The following is a 25,074-nucleotide window of genomic DNA, read 5'->3' on the forward strand; positions in this document are numbered from 1 at the left end:
CCGCGTATCGTCTCGCGCGTCGAGTATCGCGTTTCAAGCTCCAGTTTGCGCGCGCCTCAAACAGGGACACACAGAGTTGCAGAAGAATCTCTGCGGATGGCTCTGTACTTTCACGATAGCTTTATAGTTCCTTCGATCTGCCACATTTTTTGCTAGAATCATATCGACTAGCTTAGCTGGCTGGGATTGAGAATGAAATGAGATTGGATCAGTTATAGAAGCTTTTGGAAGATTTTCTCCCGTTTTAGTCATTTCTTTCTGTTCTTCTTCTTCCGTGATCGTAGCTTCGGTCCTTGGACTTGGACTTACGTTTGGTCAAAAGATCGTTAGGTTTTTCGGAGAATATGGAATGGAGAATCTGAGTTTTCTAATTTATATTAGAGTTAGGTTTATAGTTTTTAGAAGAATTGAGGGATACAAATTTGGAAGTTGGGTTTCTAAAGATCCTGGGTTACCTTTCTCCAAAATTAGGTTTATTATTTAGAATAAAATAGAATAGAGATTTGTTTTTATTAAAATCAGTTCTATATTGGGATATGGGATAAGTGTCTTTTTTATTAGAATTAGAATACTATATTATACTAATACTATAATAAATCATTCCTTAACAATCTGATCGTTTTATTGAAACGACTAAGACAAACATTTCACGCTACAGTTGAATCGTAATTGATTATCTCAATACTCTCAATACTCAATACAAAACAATTTATCCACCTATCTGGATACGTTTCCTTCGACATTCTCTGTTGTTTACTCGACCGGTTTCACAGTTCCGTACTTGTTAGCAATCGTTGTATCAATTATTAGACGTACCTCGTTAGATAGATGTGACCTTGCTAGCCGGCATGGCTTCGTTAAACACCAATTGCGTATCTGGCGAAGAAAGTGCGAAAGAGCTAATAAAACTTGTGGCGATAGCTCGAGAAAATCAAATAAACAAAAACATGGTATATATTTTACTGCATAAAATTTGACGAATTTTAAGAATTTCGCTACATAACGGTTGATTCTTTTTCGTTATTTTTCACACGTGTGAACATTTTAGTTTCGTTTCTGTACACACTAGAGAACATACCGAGACTCAGATCGTTCTAATATGTGTCTGGTCGCGTCGCGTTGGCCATGGCGAACCATGGGGTCCTATAACCGACGACGTGTGGCCCTACGTGCAGGCTACGACTCCTTGCACTGCCCTCCCGCCACGTTATCCGCTACCATTCTCATTAAAATAAAAAATTTTTTCCTGATTATTTGTATCAAGATCGTCTGATTTTCATTTCAATTCGATCTTTTGTTTGCTTTTCTTTTCTCTTCTCGATATACTCGCATGACACTCTTGGTAAATTACTAAATGATTAAATGACGAAAAGTGGTAGTATTTCGGAGGATTAGATTCTCTCATAGAACATTATGTCTTTCAGAGAAGAGGAAACATTTTAATCTCGTGTACTGTCACTGAGATTTTCAGAATTGTACTTTCTAGGGCTGAGGATTAGCAAGTTAAGGGATTGGATAATAAAGTAAAAGGGTATCTGAAACAAGTAATTGGTGCGAACATAATGGAAATTATAACAGAATCAATGGTTGAAATTTCTTATGATGTAAATCTTCATCCAATTTTCTAGGTTTAGTTTCAATTTAATAGTCGAAGATATTCTAAAAGAAATGTTTGGTGAATGAAATTGAAACTATTAATCCCTATGTAAAGAAATGGAATGTTGGTCGTGCTGTTGATGGAATAGAGAATCTTAAACGGAGTGAGATCAAATTTCTATTAGGACGTTCATAGGTTATCGAAAGGCTGATTTTATGGGGAAATGTCTCTGTAGGAGAGAGGAACACGTGTCCTACAGTCGGTTGAGGCCACGTGTGAGGTGCAGGATGTTTGTATCAGCTCCCTCAGTTCGGTTTACTCGCACGCGAGATATTGATCGATCGTTTGGTCGATATAACAGCAATTAGACCAACTTCCATTACATATATTTCGATTTTAATGAAAATCGTTTCCATTATCGACGCTAATATCCACATTCAAATTGATATCGATTCGAGCATTGATTATAAAATAGCATTGATTCACTTATCAGCTCAATTATCGATTTTGATATCGATATTAATTATATTATCAATTATAGTATAATACTAGTTTAATTATTTGCATAGATGTAATTATTGATTTTAATATCGCCTTCGAAATCGGCCATAATTCTAACGTTCACGTATATATCGATTCTATCATTTACTCTAACTTCAACTAGTTTCACATAATTTCCTCATTATTGATTGCTATTATCCACGGAAATTTCGTTATCGATCCTCGCAAAGAGGTTACTCTCGAGATGCGCTACAATGGCCACAAATTTCCAAACCTCAGCCAAAGCAATATAGTCCTAAACGCCCAACAGATTAAGCTTTAACAATCTCGAAGCTGGTCAGATTGCAACCGATCTGCCCCTGAAGCCAACCGTATCACTAACTCGCGTACACGTTCCACCAAAAATTCCTCTTCGTTATATCTTGCATACCAAACGTCATATAAATAATTGCCTGCTTTTATTCGCTTCTCTGTTTGGCCAATCGCAGCTCCAACGTCTTCGAACCTATCTACGTGTTTTTATTCACCTGTGCTTGCGAATCTTCATACACGATACAGGAGGAATATACGTGGAATAAAACGTTTACGCGTGAAGCTCTGTTTCGAAGAAAACAGAGTTCGATGAAGAGTTGGCCTAGTACAAGCGTGTAATGAATTTCCTAATGTATTTGCCTCGCAGACAAAGCGTCGTACGATACAATTTGATTCCACATTTTTCTCTTATTTTCGCACGTAGGAAAGCCTGCTGCTGATTATATTTACTCAAACCCAGTCGATAATTAGCCAAGTTCAAGTACGCTTGACAAGTTTCAAACTCGATTTTTCTCGAAAACGAAAGAGAGTGAGCGAGAGAGAGGGAGAGGGAGAGAGAGAGAGAGAGAGAGAGAGAGAGAGAGAGAGAGAGAGAGAGAGAGAGAGAGAGAGAGAGAGAGAGAGAGAGAGAGAGAGAGAGAGAGAGAGAGAGAGAGAGAGAGAGAGAGAGAGAGAGAGAGAGAGAGAGAGAGAGAGAGAGAGAGAGAGAGAGAGAGAGAGAGAGAGAGAGAGAGAGAGAGAGAGAGAGAGAGAGAGAGAGAGAGAGAGAGAGAGAGAGAGAGAGAGAGAGAGAGAGAGAGAGAGAGAGAGAGAGAGAGAGAGAGAGAGAGAGAGAGAGAGAGAGAGAGAGAGAGAGAGAGAGAGAGAGAGAGAGAGAGAGAGAGAGAGAGAGAGAGAGAGAGAGAGAGAGAGAGAGAGAGAGAGAGAGAGAGAGAGAGAGAGAGAGAGAGAGAGAGAGAGAGAGAGAGAGAGAGAGAGAGAGAGAGAGAGAGAGAGAGAGAGAGAGAGAGAGAGAGAGAGAGAGAGAGAGAGAGAGAGAGAGAGAGAGAGAGAGAGAGAGAGAGAGAGAGAGAGAGAGAGAGAGAGAGAGAGAGAGAGAGAGAGAGAGAGAGAGAGAGAGAGAGAGAGAGAGAGAGAGAGAGAGAGAGAGAGAGAGAGAGAGAGAGAGAGAGAGAGAGAGAGAGAGAGAGAGAGAGAGAGAGAGAGAGAGAGAGAGAGAGAGAGAGAGAGAGAGAGAGAGAGAGAGAGAGAGAGGGGGTGAGAATGGGAGGGAACGAGTGAAGGGGGTAAAGGGAACGTGAACGGAAAACGTGGCGCGGCGGGGAGGGGGAGGAAGGCACACGTCACTTAGTTGAAGCACGTGCTCTGGTTTCTGGCGGCTGCTCCTGCTCAGCCTCGGTCTTAGACTCAGCCCTGGCGGCTGCGTTTAATTTTAGCCACGGAGCTTTAACATCGTCGTGTCATAGGACAAAGAATATGGCGCGTTGCACTCGCGCCAACATCTCTCGTGGCTCGTGGGTTCGTTCTAGCCCGCGAACGATTCCTAGTCGACGATCCTCCCCTCGATTTGTACTACTGGGTGGCTTAAAAGTCTTCGTTTCCAGTTGAAACTGGAAATTGTAGGGGTCATAATCGATATGCGTATCGGCGCAACAAAGAAAATCGTTATTCTATTGTTAATGGGGGTAAAATTGTAAGAAAGCTTCTTTTTCCATTCTTTTGCTTATATTTGTAATCCGCTTGTTACCTAAGCTCGTAACGAACGAAAACCTAACGCAATAATAATAATACTACTACTAATAATAATAATAAGAAATAGAAGAATAAGAATAAATGATAAAGTCTTTTTCTTCTTTTAGGTTTTTATTCCTTCTTTTCTTTTTAATTAATTAGTTTTCGTATTAATTTCGCGGTGGATCGAAGGGAAGAAAGAAACTGCGTTGGCTATAGGTATACGACAGGCTTGCAATGACGCAAGTAACGCTGATCGATGAAGCGTGTACCGTGTGTACGCGTATAACTGGCCGTTTTATGAGCGATACGTAATATGCGACACGCGGCACCACGGCTCTTTCCATCTGTTGCTAACGCGCAGTTGCGGCCTCGCTCACGGGGATGATTCCCGAGGATGACTTTTTTAAACGTTTCCAAGACTTATTCCGACCTTTATGTATGAACAAATTTGCATAATTATTACACTTAGTATCGATTGTTAGATTTGTATTGGTGCTAGTCATTAGTAGCTAAGTAATGATCATACGAGGCAATATTTCAGAAGTCACATATTCATTAACTCCATAAATCGAAAAGCAGAAAAAGGTGATAATGTTGAAAACATTATTTTGAAAATCTTGAAATTTCTTATTATTCACGTCATTTTCTTGTAATAAATGAAAGCACGCAAGTAAGTAATTTGTTTTTGGAAAATTCAATATTAATCGTATATTTATGTAATGAAATTGTGAAATTGGTAACAAGTAGAGTTGATCAGTTTGGCTTCCAAAGATAACATTTTGATAAAGTTTAAGTTTCGAAGATTCATTGTGAACTTTGCGTACCGAAAGATCTCTATAGCTTTTACGTCTTGTGCTGATTATTACGTTTCTACTGATGTCAGCTATGTTTGATAAAGTTCGGGCAATTTAAATTAGATAATCACGGTTCATATAAAATAATCTTTAACTAGTATTTTGAACTACCAATCGTTATACTTTGAACCTCGACGTAAATCACTTTCTTTGAGTAAGAAAAAAGATTAGAAAAAATATTTCATATAGTTCGACTTTTAACTTCTGGTATTTGCCGGTAGAAAGTTTTCATAGGCAGTTGTTGTAAGATAGGGTTGAGGTTATGTGGAGCGCGTGGGATCTTAAACGTAAGTCTTTCGTTGTGCAAAGAAATTGTTAGAGTTAAGAAAATGTCAAGGGTTAAAGTGTAACAGTACAATGAGGAATACAGAGAAAAGTTAATATGTTTAAATTCTTTATACTGACTGGTAAAATCGAGAGACGACCTCATATACGAGATATTAAATATTCTGAATCGTAAAATCATAATTATACCTTTAATTAAACATAACCTCTTCGGGACATCAATTATACGTAACATTTTCAAAAAAAAGGTAACCATATACATTTTTTATGTTCCATTTTAATTATCTAAATCAGAATCTAGATAAATTCCGGTAAAAAGTATGAAAAGTAGGAAACGATTTCGAATTGGAACAGATAGCATAACGATAGTAAATTATAACAAATGGGAATTTGCAACCTCTTAAACTTACATTCGATCGAATTTGAAATTTAGATAAATTCTCTCGAAAAGAATGTAAAAATTGAAGAAAGAAACAAGTTGTAATTAATAATTTGATGATGTAATAAGCAAAATTCGTATCTTTGTTTGAAATTCGTCCAAATTCCACTATGTTACCATGTTTAGCTTCAAGCGGAGTAATCCAGGCACGAATGAATGCGTGTGTAGAAGAATAGAAGCCCTTCACTCAAGCATCGTCGTCCGTGCTAAGCTGTAGCGTGGATTATACACGTGTGCACACGTTCTCTTGGGGATGCAGGCCCTCCTGGATCGTTTAGAACGTGGGCCTAGAAACGAATCTACAATTATTTGTCGTAAAGTAGAACGTAATGGTTCAGTTAGAAAATTCGTTTCCTGTTTTCCTCGTGAATCTTCTCTTACGTAATCGTGAAACGTATCTTGAAATTTGATATGTTTGTTTCTTACACGTCAATGAAGTTCTAGACACGTAGTTTTCCTTTATTATACTTGCTGCAAAATACACAGAATTGCTTTAAAGTGATTCAGAATGAATATTTAAGTTTTTTATATAATAATTTTTATATAAACCACTTTAATATAAGATAATTAATAACTAGAAAAAAATAGACGAAAGAGAGTATAGAATTTGATGAAGTAAATCTTAAGCCTTTCCTCTATTATTAACTATATTTTGTATAAAAATTGTTAGAAAATATTAATTAGTACGAAGATAATAATTTATTAATTCTAGAAATATTTCAAGGTACTATGGAAGGTTTAAGAATCGTAAAGAAAGTAATTTGAAAAGATCGAAATATATTTCCTCTTATTCTTGTTAGACACATACGTGTAATTTATAAGTTCTAGGAATTTAGTAATTTAGGAAAAGTTTGCTTTGAGTGTTGCGGTCGCTTGTAGCGACACCACCTTAAGGTGAATAGATCTAATTGAAGAGGGAAGTGGAACTTCGGTAGTCGCATGTTGGCACTCCCGCGAATCACATTGTGTATATTGAATTTGCCATTATCTCAATATATTTTGAGATCTTTGTTATGTATTCTATCATATATTTTATCCTTTTTATTGTGGGAACCTTGTTAACATAAAGACAATCGCAGTCGCATTTGGAAAAAATTAATAGCAAAAGAGGTTCATCATACGAATAATACTGTGGGTGAAGGTTAGGATCATTTATTGTAATACGGCTACGTACAATTTAAAATTTAGTAACACATTATCGATGTATTTTTCTTTAATTATCGATATGTATTACATCATATTTATGAAGGTTCTAATTTGCAAATTCTATGACTTCTAATGAAATAAATTCATTTAGTACATTATACTTTCTCGTGAAAACTTTAGAGGAAGCATGTTTCTGTAATAAATAATTAACGAAAAGAGAGAGAACATAGCACAACAAAATTCGGTTCCAGGAGCACTAATTAACATTCGCTGCTATTGACGCATTCTATGCGTCAATTCCATTGTCCAAGTAATAACGCTAACCAACGCTGACGCAATTTTTACAGTATAGGTTATGTGCATTTGTGAAAGGCAAACAAAATAGTATCGAAGAGGAAACATTGTTACTTAAAATAAAGACGTTTTTCACGGACAAAGATGCAATTTCAATGGCGATTCGCTATATTCTAATTAACAGCGAATGTTTTAATTCAAATATTCATTTAATAAATGGACAAATCTATTATAATTAGAGTGGCAGAAATTTCATATTATAATAGCTGATAAACTTCGCGTATTTTATATACTTTTGTATATTATGCGAATTCTGTGAGTTCTTGCACTTCTGCGTAAATAAAAATACGCATCCAATCATAATGTAATGCTTCGAAGATGTGATCCTAGCATTCAGTCACGAAGATACATGTAACGCTTGGCGTGGCCGCGAAGAAGGGTCGCGAGGAGTTCACGTAAGAGCGAAGGGATTGCAAGAAGGTTGAGGAGGGGGCGGAAGAAACGTTAAGACACAGGGGAGAAAGAAGGGAGAAAGCGCAAGTGCAGGCGGGAGGCTGCAGCCGGCTGTGCCGTCAGCTGCCGACAGATTTATCGAGTGGCACGTGCCGATCCGGAGCAATGTCGTTTTATGCCTTCCTCTTTCCTAGTCGGCGGCTTCGGCGAAGGCAAAAATTATTGTCGCCTTTGTTTCACCCTGGAAACTTCGTTTCATCGCCAACTGTGTTCACTGTTTGTTCAATTCTTCTGATTTAACAATTTCAAGTTCCTTTAAATTAACGTTAACGCTGTCTTCAATTATGAAATTTTAGTTTTTTTATAAGGTTTACCAGGATTAATTATTCTAATAGGTTTTCAATATGTAAATTTCATATTTGGAATTAATGAATTATGATGTTAGCTTTTCTGAAGTTAATTAACTGATGTAAAATTCTGTTACAGACGCCAGTTATCGCCGATATTATTTTTTTTCCAAATATTTATCGTGAATTTAATGTTAATTGTTTTAAAACTTCAGTTTTCTGTAAAACTTTAAACTCCGATTTTCGGATTTCTAAATATACAAATTAATTTCCTTAGATCTGGCGATGTAAAATTTGTACTTGTGAATTCGGGAACCAAAAACATCAGAATCCCTCGAAAACGAAGTTTTCATCCGACGACCTGAAACTTTCGTCATCTAAAGCTTTGCAATTCTTCTAAGAAGACAGAAGTTATTGTCACCATCCTGCGATTAACCCTTAACTGTTACAGTAGAACGGAGATATATTCCGACGATTCGATCACCACATAAGTAATATAATAATATATTATATATGATTTTTGCAAGTAAGAAAAGAGAAAATTTCCGGGTATTTTGGCACGACCGTGCTGGTTTTAGTTGCATGATCTCATCAATGAATCAGTTGGTCTTCAAGATTTGGCTCGCTTTTTGAGCTGACACTTCTCTGACGTATGTGTTCTGCTGTAATAATGGTGGACGTTGAAGAGGAAGTGGAAGACGGTTTAAAAAAATATTGAGCGATCGGTAGTGGTACGATTGGTAACTGAAAATTGGGCAATTTGTTACATAACCTTCGAAATTATATAACTTTCCTGATACCCTTTCCTATTTTTTAATATATCGTAAAAAAAAACTATCCTTATGTTGCTACATAAAAATCATTATCTTCTGTAAAGAAATTTCTAGAAAGATATTTGATCCCAAATATTCTGTACAATAATTCTCTAAAAAATGGAAATTTCCTACCTCTCTTTTTCTTTCTGCGCAATAATCACTTTATCCATTGAGATATTTCTAGAAGATAATAATCGCCCGAAGAATGGAAATTCCAAGTTTCTCCCCTTCGTGTATGCCTGCACAAAAATTATTCTATTCCATTCAAAAATCTCTTGATAGATATTCATATACTTGAAATGAAATTCTCTATAAACGCTCAAACAGTGCCATCTCCTAAACGACATTCATATAACTTCGATATGACAACCCAAATACTGTATCCAATAACCTGTTAAAAAATAAATGAACAATAGTGTGAACTTTCGAACTCTGCCATCTTTCAAATGGCGATCCATTCCGATCGAAGCAAGGCAGAACGAACGATAACGATTTTCGTGGTGGCAGGCAGTATGGAACCGTATTAAGAGTGGCTTAAATTAATAACGACCGCTATTTTGGAGAAGCTTCCATGCTCCGTTAACCCGATTAAAGGTGAATACGGTGAACGGAGAAGATGGCATAAAGAATTCATTCGAATCTTCCAGCGTGACTGGTGCTTCGCTGATCCAATTGCCCTCGAGTAATTATGGAAACTTGGACGTTACGACAAGCTGCCGCGGATTTCGATCGTCGAGAATTTCACAAACCTATGCTTCGAGCCAAACCGATGGAAGAAAATCGGTTTTTAGTTGGAAGGAACAGGCATGGATAGGAATTACATTACGTCGTGTCGTTCGTTTGCCATCTCTCTGCTCGATTTATATCGAGCTGGTTTGAATAAAATAAGTCCATAAGGATATTCCTATCTTGGTTCATTTTCGAATTTCAATTATTTGGTTGGTTAGGATTAGTTTTTTTTTTATTTTGAGAATAATAAGGTTTTTCAGGTTTAATCGAGGTGAGATTGGGTTTGGTTTCAACTGGTTTCGGTTGGTTTGCTATTGTTTGATTTGCAATCTTTTGGTTTTCGTTTGTAATTCTTGGATTCCAATTATTCGATGATCTTAATCGGCCTTTTTTCAATAGGAGTTCAGTGTAGATTAAGTTTGTTTTAGGTTTGGGCTGGTTTGGAGTAATGTTTTATTGCGTTTTCCAATTCGAATTATCTCGCGCGAGGAGTGTCAAAAGTTCGATCAATAGAAGTCAATATTGGAACTAATTTCACATGTGTGTCTTTCTATATTGTTATTTCATTATTCGTAATTGTAAATCCCTGGCAGTTCGTGAAAGAGTAGATAATAAATACTTTTAATTAAATTTAATTTACTTATTCGGCGAATCATGTACAATTTCTTGTCTCTTTTCTGTAAACAAATAACTGCAGTAGTATAAAATGATAATTATATACTGATAATCGAAAGTGATATGTAAGGTGATACGTGTTATGTACATGTGTAATGAGTTGTATTAGTCGGAGTGTTCAGAAAATTGAAGGTTTAGAAACTTGAGTCCTCAAGAGCGTTTCTTTCCGACGGACGAACATTTTCACGTGGCTCGTGATAAACTATATCTTTAATATTGTCATTGCTATGATCTCTTTCTTTTTTTTTTATAAAAGATAAAATAAATATCAACTTGGATACTTTTGTTTGAATTTTATAATTTTCAAAAATCAAGAATGTCTTCTTTTCTGTGTTTCAGGACCGCCGTCGTGAATGCAACACCGACCCTGGATCTTGGCTCCTACATGCAATAGAAAGGTAACTCGTGGCTTATTTTTTCATAATAAGAGAAAAAATTGAACTTAAATAATATCGAAGAAAAATACGTGAAAGTATATATGAAAATTTCGCTCGTAAATCGTAATACAATCGGCAATATAAACGAAGCGAGTACGCTAACAGACATAAACAATGATAGTATTTCATATTTAAAAATAATATTCTATGTACAAATATATAATAAATGGTGAATCAAAGAAATTAGTTTATCTGGTGTCACTGGGTTATCAAAAGAAAAAGAGATACTTCTTCGAAGCAGAAAGTCCCTTGCAGCTTCGATAAAGACTTTGTGGCGCACTATTCACACACAACCATTCAAAACAATTTTCTAAAAATCTCAGCATTTTTCCAAAATTAGCATTCAATGAAACTTTAACGACAAGCTACTTGGAAATTCTTTCAAAAACCAGAATTCGTCATTCACGACGTTAATCACTGTCAATACACGCCAAGAATATTTCATGAAACCTCTTCAAACCAAAAATTAAATACCCAAATTATTCCATTATTTAAACTCAACTTGCCAATTCCTGCCTCAATTACAATCGTAATAACCCTTCACAAATCACTATCTCGTACCAGGTTTAACTACCCCTATAGATATTTCATAAAAGGAGAATCCATTTTGGCAAAACCACCTTCAACATCTTTCAATATAAGAAACCAATTTGCCAATTTCTCCATCAATTACAGTTATCATAACCCTTTCACAAATCACTGTCTCATACCAATATCACCTACAAGAATCCCGTAATACGAAAGTCCATTCGTTTCTCCTTCTTTTTTTTCTCTTATTATTTTTTCTTTTTCTTTTTTTTTTTTTTTTTTTTGTTTGTTCTAAAATCACCTTCGACATTCTTGAACATCCTCCAACATTCCAAAGCAACAAAAATTATTCCAATACGACTACAGTTTCTCTCGATGCACCTTCGAAACTTTTCTATTCTTGGTCGTCGTTTTGAACAGAACCACCCTCGACATCCTCCAACATTCCGATACTTGGTTCGATAACGTTTCTTTCATCGAACAACCGAATAACAGAATTATTCAATTCTTCAAACTATTATATGCACCATCGAAATGTCTGAACTCTCGTCTTGGTCGTCTCGATCATCGTCATCATCATCCATGTTCGTGGTCGTAGACTCGTGTCAGGGTAAGGTTGGTTCGTTCGACTCCGGTGCAAGCCGGTTGGACGTCCTAAGGAAAGAGCTGGTTGGTCGCGCACACAAAGACCATCGCAGAAAAGCTATATCGGTGGTATTTTGGTTTTGGCTCGGCTCGACCCGCGCAGTTCTGGGAGTGGAGTTCTAAAAACAGCAGAGGTAAGTCCTGCCTGCTTGTGCCTTGCTTGCTTGCCTTGCCTTTGCCTTGTGGCCGTTGCGTCTCGAGCCTTGCCACATCGGCATATTCGGTCTCTTCATCACTATCTCTTCTCTCTCACGTCGACTATTCTCTATACAAACAACAAACTAGAACAACAACAACAACAACGACTACTGCAAACCAGTATCCAGTGTTTGAGAATCCACCCTGTGCGTTCATAGAAACATTCGTAGGTGTTCCAAATATGTCCGATGGGTCTCTAGACACCATCCTTTCTCCTTCTTCTCGCCGTTCTTTCTTCCATTCTTCGTCTTCGCGATCCTGCGCACTCTTAGAGGTTCCTAGGTGTTCCAAATATGTCCGATTGGTCTCTATTCCCTTTGTTTGTACTTCGTCATCCAGCTTCTGTGCTTCCGTGGGTACTCGTAGGTCTTTCAAATATTTTTGCCTCTTTTCTACGTTATACGCTATTCTTCCTTTGATTTCTTCTGCCCGTTCTTTGTCAGGATTCCGTGCATTCGTAGAGATTCCTACGTAGGTGTTTCAGATATTTTTCGTAGGTTTTCAGGTTATACGTTCTCCACTTGGTTTCCTATCTTTTGTCATTGCGATTCTTTCTAAGTATGGAGATTGGTAGATGCCCGATTGCAACATCCCCTTCGTTCACATTTTAGTTCTTCGTCCTTGAGGTTCTGCGTATCCGTTTTTCAAACGTTTGAGATAGATCTTTCCTCTGCGCTCATGGAGATTTGTAGATGTATCGAATATGTGTAGCTGATCCCTAAACTGTTCTCTCGGTTCGTTCTTTGTCATCAAACGTCTGCGTATCCATAGATACAATTTAGATGTTGCAAACGTCTCTGATTATTTTCTAGGTTATCCACTCTTCTTCCCTCGATTCGTTCTTTCGTTCTTCGATACGATCTTGTGCAATCATAAAGATTCGTAGGTGTTACGAATGTTTCTGTTGCAACTCTAAACTATACGTTACTCTTCCTTTGGCCCATTTCTCCGTTATTCGTCATCAAACTCTTACGTATCCATAGCTATTCCAAATATGTCTTATAGTTCTCTTATACGTTCTTCCATTCTTTGTCACGATTCTCTGCAGCTATAGAGATTCGTCAGCGCTGCAAACATTTCCTACAGGTCTCTACATCGAACGTTACTCTTCCTTCGGTCCACTCTGTCTTTCTTCACCGTCGCTTCCGTAGGTGTTTCAGAATACTCGTAGCAGCCTCTCTAGATTATCCAATCTTTCTCCATTCTTCCTCATCGCGTTCCCATGCGACTGCAGCGATTGCTAAGTGTCGGAATTATGCCTGACAGTCTTCTAACCTCTCTCCTCCGCTTTTCGCCATCAAGCTGCTGCGTATCCATAGCAACTCGTAAGTGTTCCAAAAACGTCTGATAGGTTTCTAGAGTAATATATTTCTGTTCTGTCGAGTTGGTTCCCGTTCTTCGCGGCGGCAAAACTCTTTAGCGACTAGCCGATGCGATCGCTACACCGCTCTTCTTATAACTCGAGCATAGTATGCCGGTTTCATTCCCAGAAGGCACCCGGTGGCGAACCTTCTTTTAGGCACCCTCGCGACCGCCTCACCCGGATTTATTTCTTCACGCCGAAATTATTTTTGGGATCTTTTCACGCGGTTTGTTAATACACCACGCCACACCGGCATCTTCTATTCCTCTTCTCTCTCTGTCTCTTCACGCTTGTCGGATCTACGTTTTCGTTCGGTTCTTTCTCTTCCCGTTACTGGTCTCGGTTCACCACTAAATGCCCGATCTTCCGCCGTACACGCGGGACCAGTTGCACGCCGAGCAGGATCAAGGAAACGTGTTCTCTTCGTCGTCTGTACACGTCGACCTATTCCCCTTTCTTTTCCAGTGGCGTTCGCCGACGTCGATCTTCCACGTTGTTTCGCCACTTCCTTGGGTCCAGTGGTATACATCTCTGCCAGTGATCGTGCGTGTATCGTACAGTCCTCAAAGCTGTTTTGCTCTCACGTGCAGGTCTCAGGCAGACGCGTATCATTCGTCAACGACATTTTCCTTACTTTCCTGTATAAGTCGTTCTCAAACGACGTCCGTCGAACCATCTTCAACATTGCTTGCCGATTTTCTTCCATTCCACCATTGTCATCGCGTGTGTGTGCGTGTATCGTTCGATTCTACATTTGTTTTGCTTCGTCGTACGGACGTTCGCTCCACGTTGTTTCGATTGCTTCGTGAATTTTATCGACATCGTGAAATATTCGGACGTTCCGGCGCGATTATGGTGATTACGGACAAATTCGTGCGCAGAATCCACGTGGATTAAAGGGTGGAACGATCATCGGTGGTTGCGAGATCATGGTTCGTCATGGTTGTCGCAGAGGTTTCGACGTAAGTTCCCACCATTTTCTAAGATCCTCGCGGGATCTAAAATTCTATTTGTAACAGAATTTTGTTTCGTTGGTCGACATCGAAGGTTTTCTAGGTTTCGGATTTAGCGTTGAATTGAAATTATTATCGAATTTCAATCGCTCGCCAGGGATTTGGCGAGTGCACGTACGTTTATGTTTATGACTTCGTAAGGTGGTTGAAGGAACGATGAATTCTTAGTACGTCAGCGAATTTTCGACGAATGAACGATAAAAAGTGAAACTGAATGGCTTTGGAAATTGCGCGGGTGAAATTCTAGATTTCTTATTCGACATATTATTCGAATAATTACTTTTGAAATTCTCGAATTTCATTGTAATTCAAAGTTGATAGAAAGTCGAACGAACGTTTGGAACGAGCGATAGAAAATTTAATTGAACGAAGCGCGTAATACATTTTTGGCTGTAGGTACTGGCAAAGTAAGAGGCGATTCTCGTGAAAGCGTGGATGAAGAAAATTTATCGTATCGTAAATTCTTTGCTTTATCTATGGACGTAAGTGACATTAGGTTTTTAACGAATAACGTTCATGTTTTATGAAGAAGCACGAATAAATAAAGAGGAGTGTCTCGGTTCTACGCCGAATAAATTTCAACAATTATCTCTCAGCCGTAAAAGCTCGAACGTATTTACAACATTTTTATAAAACTCGTAAAGCAACTGGAATGTATCGTAGTCAAAATACTCGAGCGAATATCTTATGGAAAAGAATATTCGTGCCACGCTATACATCTTATTCTTTTACGCTGTCACACAATAACGCGATACGATCGATTATATCGTACCTACGTCTTCTCGTTTAATGCAACAATATTACATTCCTCTGCTTCGAAGCTTGGATGTTGATCTGGTCCTTCCAAGCCAAGAAAATATTCACCTCGATCATTCTTATCCCTTTTCTTCGTCAGCATTTTATTCAGTTCAATGAAATTTCCAATCCAGAACATCGTAACAATTTCCTTCGATCGTGCTACGTAAAGTTCGCGACGTAATATTCGCTCGTTCTAAATTATTTATCGCCACTGTAAATTATCAAAAAATTATTGTTCCACGATATATATATAGTATTCTACGGTATCCGAAATAAGAGAAGCTATTACATAAAATATATCGGTATAAGAAATTGTTCTTAGGTATTATAAATATAGATACGAAATATAAATAATATTATTAAGAAATATTATTTTTCATTTAAAGAGTATATCGTCTGCAATCCTAGTTGATCTTTTTTAATACTCCGACAGAATACCACAATAGGCTGATATATTCTATAGTGACGTTTAAATATCGATCAATTAATTTCAAATAAATATTGCAAACGTAATAGAGTGAATTTCATGCAGAAAATTGCAGAAAATTATACAGAAGAGTATATCGTCTGCAATCCTAGTTGATCTTTGTTAATACTCCGACAGAATACGACAATGGGCTGATATATTCTACAGTGACGTTTAAATATCGATCAATTAATTTCAAATAAATATTGCAAACGTAATAGAGTGAATTTCATGCAGAAAATAGATTACAGTAGAAGACCCTTATACTAGTCGGCCATATTAAAAGTTAATGTGTCACCAAGGCGCATGTTAGTCAGACAAACCCTGTAGTCTTCGGTTGTGACGCGTTGCGGCTGATATATTCTATAGTGATGTTTAAATATCGATCAATTAATTTCAAATAAATATTGCAAACGTAATAGAGTGAATTTCATGCAGAAAATAGATTACAGTAGAAGACCCTTATACTAGTCGGCCATATTAAAAGTTAATGTGTCACCAAGGCGCATGTTAGTCAGACAAACCCTGTAGTCTTCGGTTGTGACGCGTTGCCAGCACAATTTTGACAATCGCATCTGGCCGTAGTCGTAATATAACATTTTGAAATCGTCGGCCAACATATCTTGTTCATTAACCCTTGGCAAAAGTTTCGTGGCGTCTGCCGGACGCCGGTCTGCGTGTTTTTACGAACATTTTCTCGAACAATTTAAATAAACACTCTGAAACATGTGAGTTGTTCGATTCGAAGAACGAATTTCTTTTTCTCCGATGTTAAGCAATCAAATTCTCTTCTCGCAACGCTATCCGAGAAGATTTTCCATTGAGAAATATTCGATTCGACTCGCCAAACGTTTTATATACAGGGTGTGTTGGTAAAAATTTCAGACCAACTTTTCGCATTTCTATCATCGAAAGCGTTTTTGGACACGGGATAGTCGAGTTGAAAATTACAACTGGAATATTTAGAAGAACGTGAATTAATTTCGAGCGGCTAATATTTCTGCAACTTGGACGATTCCTATCTTTAAAAAATGCTTTTGCATGGAATAATCGCGTTTCAAGTTATATTTGGAATTTTTGACGTTTTTGGACACGGGATAGTCGACTTGAAAATTACAACTGGAATATTTAGAAGAACGTGGATTAATTTCGAGCGGCTAATATTTCTGCAACTTGGAGGATTCCTATCTTTAAAAAATGCTTTTGCATGGAATAATCGCGTTTCAAGTTATATTTGGAATTTTTCAATGAATTCAGATTAATTGGCAAATACCAGCTTCTATTCTTAAAAGTCTTTCTGCTTAGGATAATTGCGTATAAATGTATATCTGCGATATCTGGAAGGAGAGAAATTTGGAAAGGTCGAAGTTACTTTTAAGATGGTAAAATTTCATTCCGAATTGTTCGATTATTTTCACGTATTTGATATATTTAAGGGGCAGAGTAGAAATTTTCATTAAAATAACGTATCAAATAATATCCGACCTAAAGAGTCTTGGTTCTTTGTTTCCTGCAGATCCTATCGAAAAGATCCACGACGTGTATAGTGCTTTATCGAAATATCGAAATATTCCTTAGACTCTATTCGAATGTACCATGTAAAATTCATCAAAATATCTCTTCGAAGAATATGAAAGCATACAGACGGGATAATAAATGTATTACGTAATAATAAATTATAGGATAACGAAGGAATAAATTCCCACAGAATATAAATACTTAAAATTAAGATATACAGGCTGAGGCAGGGGAAATTTTTTCTTCGAATTGGATGATTTATTTGCTGCGAAACACCTAGTATGTAAATGTAGATCGGCGAATAACACGCAGATGGAACGTCACATTCGTTCTTCTGCCCTTTGCTCGTCACCTTGATCATCGTCCAAATCGAACGTAACAACGACGAATACCTACTCCTCGTTCACGTTCGCATCATTGTGATCGGCTCGCTATATCTAACCAAGCTATACCATGGATCCATCGTTCTCGTCGTCTTAGCTAATTCATTTTTCAATCCTCGAAATTCCACACACATGCACCCCCATACGTAAATATTATTAGGACACCTATGGAAAATTAGGAATCAGTATGCACGAATATCGATTAGAGAATCGTTAAATCACCTTTAAAAGTTATTATTTTATTTTACATTTTAAATCGTAAGTTCTACATGTTGCGAATATGATAAAAAGTACGTACCAATTATTAATTTCGCGATAAATTTTCGAATAAAAAATAACGTTAAAAAATTATTGCGCCACTCGAATCGTTAAAGGAGCCCGTTACCGTTTCAATGTCTCGTTTATATTCTAAATTATTCTAAATCATATTTGCTTTATAGCTAATAGTTTTTCAGTCCCCATAGATCTCTTCTTCACCAATGATGCATCATTCGAGCGAGCGATCTACGAGACACGTTATCTTTATCTTTAATTTACCGTATAATTATGCTCTGTCGTTTATACTTTGCTCTAATTTTCCTCTCTGCCTGCAAGTGTCTATGCTCGTCTTTGTAAATGCACGTATTCTAATTGTTTCGTCCTCTATGTGATTAAATAATCGAATAAATAATTGAACCAAAGAATTGTAGAAGCTAAACGTAAGAAATTCTGAGTAATATATCTCCGGATGACCATTCTTTATCGGGAATCGTAAAGGAATTAAAAAAGAAAAAAAAAAGAAAGAAAATAGGAGAGAGAAGAATAAAAGATCGATTGGATTTCTTTGGCGAAGATTAACGTTGTAAAGGCCAAGAGTAGTTTACACGTTAAATTAGTTCGCACTTTCACTAGCCTCTTTATACGCGTTTTATCTTCTTTCACCTCGCATAATCTGCAAGAGTTATTTCAGGGTAACTTTGCTTGGTGTGCTCGCGCGCTTTTTCCCTCGCATACACGAGCAGAGAAGGGTGAATGAGGATCAATTTGTAGCTCGTCACTCGACCACCTTGAAACTGTGTTATAATGATCGACGGGTTTCACCCCTTTTTAAAGACGCACTTGGCACAGAGAAACTTTCTTCGGGGAAAGGAACACTAGGTGTCTGTGTCTCTGTTTCGATTCGACAGAGATTTTCAAAATAGTAGAAACCTCGCCGTTTTCATATCTTTTCTTGTCTTTTTTTTTTTCTTTTTTTTTTTTTTTTTTTTTTTTTTTTTTTTTAGTTAAAAAATAAGTTTTTAACTACTCACGCTAAAGCTATAACTACGAAGTCGAGCCAATTCCATGCATCTCTAAGATAGGTAAAAGGCTGCAGAATGAAACCCCTCGCCATGGGAAGGAATGGAGAAACGAGAAGGTATCTTTAATTTTAGAATGAAATAAGGTAGAACTTCTTTAATTCTTGATACTAAAGTTCCTCTATTGCGATCTTGCTCACGTTTTCATGTAATTTCATTTAATTTATTAATTAAACGGGATAAGATCTGTTTCTGCGAGAAGGTGGTTACAAAGTAAGGGGAAGATAAGTATCGCGTAGTCTCTGCGAGACAATAAGACGAACAAGCGTACGAGTACGCTGAATTAATTTACTTTGCAGACTGCAGAAGCGAATTCGCGTCTTACGTACTTCGTATCCCGTACAAATGTTAACTACTGTTAAAGCAGTAAAAAAAAAAGTATTAGATATGATATTGGTCGCTCGGAAAGTTCGTTCCGATTTCTAAGGAATCTGGTCGTCATAAAAAATCACGTCGAAAAGTTTCTCGCCGAGAAACCTGAGAGGTTCACAAGCATGGAATATTCGAGTTGCGTGAAAGATGGAGAAAAGTTGTGGAGCAAAATGCCACCTATATAATTGAATTTATTTCATATAAATTTATACAGGGTGGTTGGTAACTGGTGGTACATGCGGAAAGGGAGTGATTCTACGTGAAAAAAGAAGTCGAAAATATAAAATAAAAATTTTTATTTCTGCTTGTACCATCAGTTACCAACAACCCTTATGATTCAGTAGATGTATATCGGATCGAAATGTAAATCAGAATGACCTTGCTGAGCGACCTTTTTGTATCTTTTGAATCGCTCGAAAGATACGCAGGAATTCAGGCTATATTCTTGTCTGAGCATACTCGGTGCTCAAAGTGTTAAAACTGCGTTAGTGCATCGCTCGGATTAGCTAAAGTTACAGAAACCTTCTTTCTGAGGTTGCTGGTTGAGGTGGAAAAAAAGTTGGAATAATTGCGTCAAGAATTGGCTTTATAATTCAATAGATGTATATCGGATCGAAATGTAAATCAGAATGACCTTGCTGAGCGACCTTTTTGTATCTTTTGAATCGCTCGAAAGATACGCAGGAATTCAGGCTATATTCTTGTCTGAGCATACTCGGTGCTCAAAGTGTTAAAACTGCGTTAGTGCATCGCTCGGATTAGCTAAAGTTACAGAAACCTTCTTTCTGAGGTTGCTGGTTGAGGTGGAAAAAAAGTTGGAATAATTGCGTCAAGAATTGGCATATAGGGCGTCTGTATGGTGAAATCTGGAGGAGAAGAACAGAGGATAGAAGGAATGAGACTTAGACTGGAGGATAGGATGATGCATGGAGGTTGATAAGGCTAAGGAGCTGTGGACAGTCGACAAATTCATTTGAGATTTCGAATAGAAAAATAGCCTCGTCAGCCAATCCGGTAACAAGTGGACAAAATGTATACTTTAGCATGATAGAAGTCGGATAGTCGGATTTATAAGTAAGGAACCTTCTTCAAGGATCCTACTATTTAGCTAATTTCTTTGTTTGATCAGACGATATTTTGCAAACAGGAAGAATTACTTGCAATGTTTTAACAAGATTTTAAGTAAAGTTGAAATGGAGAATTTTACGCATCGTGCACATATGGCAAATAAAATATAGAAATAGTGGAATGTTTAGATAGCGAAACATCCCAATAGTAGGATATTCGTGTACCGAAACGTTTGATTACTAAAACGTATAAATAGTAAAAACGCTCGAACCAGTTGATATTTATATACCAAAAAATCAAATCTACGGTATGGTGGCCTCAGATCGATAGAAAAAATATTTCTGTAGTATAACTTCCAACCGACATGTACGAGAAGAGCCTGAGAACGTTGAAGCTCAACTATCGGCGAATTATGAGCACGCAAGAATTCTCATACGTGTAAGGACAAAACACATTTTGATTTATTCGATTCTTCGCTAAAAACACCATAAAAGAGAGGCGCTTCCACTTATCCACTTATTTGCTCTATCGATTCCAAATGATGGCCGAAGTGCATCGAGATAAATGTAGAATGTATCCGATGAAAACCACCTCGAACCATCAGAACTGTTAGAGCTTTTCAGACAGCAACGTAAAAGCGATATCAAACTTTTAAAGAGTGATCAAAAAAAAATTTCCTAGAAACAACGAGCTCCAAATAGTAAATCTGCAAACAATAACAATTCGTACAGAGAAAAGCATCGTGCAATCGTTATTAAGCATCGAAAACACTCTTCGATCCCCCCGGGGAAGCAAGCGCACTCTAATCGTTTCGATCGAGCAAATCGCTAAGAGACAAAGCTTTCGTCGCGAGTCGAAAGGGCTTGGTTTTCTCGGTGGAACCGTAAAAACAGAGAGAGAGTGGAACCTGTTGCTCCCCCTCGTCGTCGATGAAAGCGTGTGCCTGGCGATAGTTCACACTGTGAACACACTGCGAAACGGGAATGATCGGATGGTTTCGCTCTCGGAGATTTCGTCCGGTCTTCGCGATACTAGTCACCTGGTGACGTCATCTCCGGAGTTTGGTCTTATTCTCTCGCTTTTGGTCGCGTGCCAAGTGCGCAGATCACACGTGCCACGGTTAAATGGCAGCTCTTGGTGCCTCTGCCACGGATTTCGTCCCGTTTCAAAAGATGAACGCGCCGAAACTCGTTCTACGGAGCTTTTTTGCCATTCGTAGAAGTATGTTGGGAATGTAGTTCCTTTCGTCCTTTTAATCGACGCAGGCAACTTGTCGTTGCTTGGTTGAATATTTGTTTTCGTTATTTTTTTTTTTTATTATATTTGCTTTTTACTTCGTTGTGGTTTTTCTTTATCTTTTCACGTTTGTCTTTTCCTGCTATTAGACATAGAAATTAATTCAGAACGATTCCACTGGACTTTGAGCCTCGCTGCGATAAATAAATAAATAATAATAACATAGAAATCAAGTTGGTTTGCTTTTTTCTTTTTTTTCTTTTTTTTTTTTAGATTTTATCATCTATTTTTTTCGACTTTACTTTTCCATAGATTGTAATTTATTCAAATGATAGGAAATTACTTTCTAAACTTCTACGTTCTTATTTTAATTTAAAATTGACGAGTGAGAAGAAAGTATATAAATTTAAAGCGAATTGGTAATTAATGCAACGTAAAAGATAGCGAATGGATTTCTACTCGATGTTATTTTATATAATCTTAGAGGAATAATTGTTATTATTCTTGACCTCCTTAGGGGTATAATTATTACTATCGTTCTTTATCTTTTCAACGGAATAATTATTATTCCCTCCAGTTTTCTGAAAAATATTACCATTTCCTACCATTATATATAGATATTTCTTAGACAAATAAGAGTGACGACGTTTCTATCATGTTCGTAAAGCTTCGATTCTCATTTTATAATTGTGATTGACTAACTTCTTGTGGTCGATGCCAGAGAGAAATTCATTTACGTATTCTAAAATAGGAAGAAGCTCGAGGATTCCAGGCGGAATTTTAACGAATTATTTATATCTAAGATGGAAAGATATAACACTTTCATCTTGTTTCTATTATACATTCAATTTACGTCCTATTATAGATTTTTTTCTATTCGTTAAAATTCAGAATCGTCGCCCATGTCACCGAGCTCCACTGACAGATACTAAATAAATTATTCGCACGATAACAATTTATTAAAGCACGTATAAACATCCTAACTGTCTGATCCATAAGAAATCAACGACTGAAAATAATCAGCTAAACTAAACATCGCTAAATCTATGCCCTTATACACACGCGTTAAACGATTAGAGATGCAATCGGCAATATTTCAAGTTATATCATGCCTCCTCGAATCGAAAACACTGAAACCAAGCCTAAATTGATTTATCGAGGCGTAATAGAAACCGAGTCGAGAACACTTATCGAAAGGCCTATATATTCGAACACAGCAGGACACGTGTTCGTATTTTATAAGCGAACGGGCTGCAGAGAGATTTTCCAGCGTCGTCGGAAGCCAAGATGTTTCTACGGTGGTGGCAGGATGAGCGGATATCCGGTACGGCAACAGACGCCGCCTGGACCACGAATGCCGTGCGTCTGAGGGACAGGACAGCCGTTACGATCGCCTTTTCGACTCGCTAGTTTCGCTCTAGAGCCGAGAGATGGTTTGGTGGCCACCTGGTATTTTCATTCTCCATCCTTTAAAACCAGCCTTTCCTCCTTATACGGGAAGCTAGCTGTTCGTCCGACGTCTGCTGACGTCTCGTGACGATTAACGAGATCTCACGAGTTCGTGCGATCGGTTGTTTCCGAAATAGCTGGAGTGGCAACTATTGTCCGCTTGTTAAAACGAAATATGATGGTTTCGTAGGTTAGAAGCCTTTCGTTGGAAGCCTTTTTGGCAATTTTTAACACTGTCGAAGCTTTGCTATTCGAAGTTGAAATTTTAATTTAGTATTTAGGTCTTTCGGTAATACGAATAATTCGATTGTAGGAAACTCGGCTGAATCTTGGAAGGGTCGAAGATCTCTTCGCGATGTGAAATTCCGATTGTTCGAATGTCGGAGGAGCGAAGGTTACAGAAATCCGTAAAGGGATTTCTTTAAATTTTCTAACATTTTTAAAGCTGTATTCTCCGTTTATAGTCGTAGCGTGTGGTTCTTTTCTAAAAATATGAATTTCCTGCTGTACAATTTAGACTGAATATTGAAAAGAATATCGATGGAGAATATTTTGGAATTTTCGTTCACGTTTCCTTGCCAAGTTTTATCGTTTAGTTAATGTCCGGTTCCCTGAAAGTATGAAACTCCGACTAGGTAAAATTTAGAAAAGTTCAAAATATTTCCCAACTCTCTTCTTTTCCATATTTTTCTTCTTTCCAAGCTTTATTATTTGGTTGGTGTTTAACGAGAAATTTCAACGATCTACGTGATGCACCGATTCCACCAGAAAAAATTCCTCACACGGAACCGACTAAGAAATTCCTCTCGTATGACGCACTTATCTAAAGCAACATAAAGTGCTAACTCCCCTACAACTTACCTAGATAGGACTAGGCTCGACATAATTTCTGATCTTCGTTAAACACGAAGCAACTTACGACGAATCTGAAACTCGGCAAATTTAATCGACTCAACGACGCTGAAAAAATTCCAACAGAATATTACGATTGTTGAGAAAAGTATAGACGATGGAAAGTCATAATGCGATATTCGTACATATCCAAGAGCATAGGGTACCACGGTACAGTGTGTCCCGATATTGCTATTGATCGGGGCTCTCCAAAGGTATTTGTTACGTGTAGGTATTGTTTTTCCTTCGCACCGTCGAGCAAAAGGAGATCACGAGGGCCGACATCCCTTTTACACAGTGCTCTAAGGTATCCGCGTCTAGTTAACCGTTCCCTTTTTCCTCGCTTTTTCCCCGCTTTCTCCGGAGCACGCTTTTTCAACGGCTATGCGACTCGATCGAACCCCGTTGCATCCTATGGGATCGTGCGATTTTTCCTTCGTATCTCTCGATGACAATTCTAACCATTAGGTTGCTGATATTTCTGCTAATTCGTATCTTTTCTGTAATAGAAATATAATAATATAAATTCTTCGATAGAATTTAAAGAACGATAATTAGGTGGCAAAATTATTTTGCTGGTTAAATATTATAAAAAATATTATGTCGCGGTTATTTTATATATGTTTGCGTATCATTTGTATTTCGATGATTTAACAATTTTTAGATTTTTATATTCTTAACGGATTTTTAAATTTCAGACAATAAAAATCCGCGGTTTACTAATCGTTCTTCGAGAGCGATTCAATTTTTATTAAAGTTATTTTTATTGAAAGTTGTAGTTTATAGCGGACTTAGTTTGCGTTATCGCGCTATTTTCTTTCATATTTGCAATTCGCAGGAAAATGACGAGTTCCGTTGTTCGTAATCTTTATCGAGAGATATGGTCGATCTTTATTAAAGTAATTCTTACTGAAAGCTGTGCTACAGTTAGTTCGCGAATTAGTAGAATCAGTAGAATCAGGAAATAATTAGTAGAATTGTACAATTTTGAAATACCATGTATAACAGCGCGTGTAATAAAATTATGTACTCTGACAAGCCATACTTGATTATCGTAGACGCTTAATTGTAGAATTATTTTATAAGAACTTCTAGGAAGTGGAAAATGTTAGTATGGAAATGAGCATTATTGTTTTCTCAGTAGCGAATTATTTAATTCCGTACTTAGTATTCTCGCGAGTAAAATACAAA

The 25,074-nt window shown here is 37.4% G+C and overlaps 1 protein-coding gene and 1 long non-coding RNA gene across 6 annotated transcripts in view; one reads left to right on the forward strand and one right to left on the reverse strand.

Moving 5' to 3' along the window:
• LOC100745731 (myocyte-specific enhancer factor 2) overlaps window positions 1–25,074 on the forward strand; it is a 73,673-nt gene that overhangs the window by 16,742 nt on the left and 31,857 nt on the right. For all 4 annotated transcript variants that reach the window (XM_024366447.2, XM_024366450.2, XM_024366449.2 and 1 more), the window contains exon 2: window positions 10,521–10,579. The gene's annotated coding sequence lies outside the window, so the exon portion shown is untranslated. The remainder of the gene's footprint in view (window positions 1–10,520; window positions 10,580–25,074) is intronic.
• Window positions 6,859–13,848, reverse strand: LOC112212567. 2 transcript variants are annotated; one of them, XR_004461401.1, is made up of 2 exons: window positions 11,448–13,848; window positions 6,859–9,016 (listed from the first exon to the last, which is right to left on the reverse strand). It is a non-coding gene; the product is annotated as an uncharacterized LOC112212567 (long non-coding RNA). The 2 variants fall into 2 exon arrangements; XR_002946399.2 differs by lacking the exon at window positions 6,859–9,016 and adding an exon at window positions 9,881–10,562.

This window comes from Bombus impatiens, unplaced genomic scaffold, assembly GCF_000188095.3.
Source record: "Bombus impatiens unplaced genomic scaffold, BIMP_2.2 scf_0217, whole genome shotgun sequence".
NCBI lineage: Eukaryota > Metazoa > Arthropoda > Insecta > Hymenoptera > Apidae > Bombus > Bombus impatiens.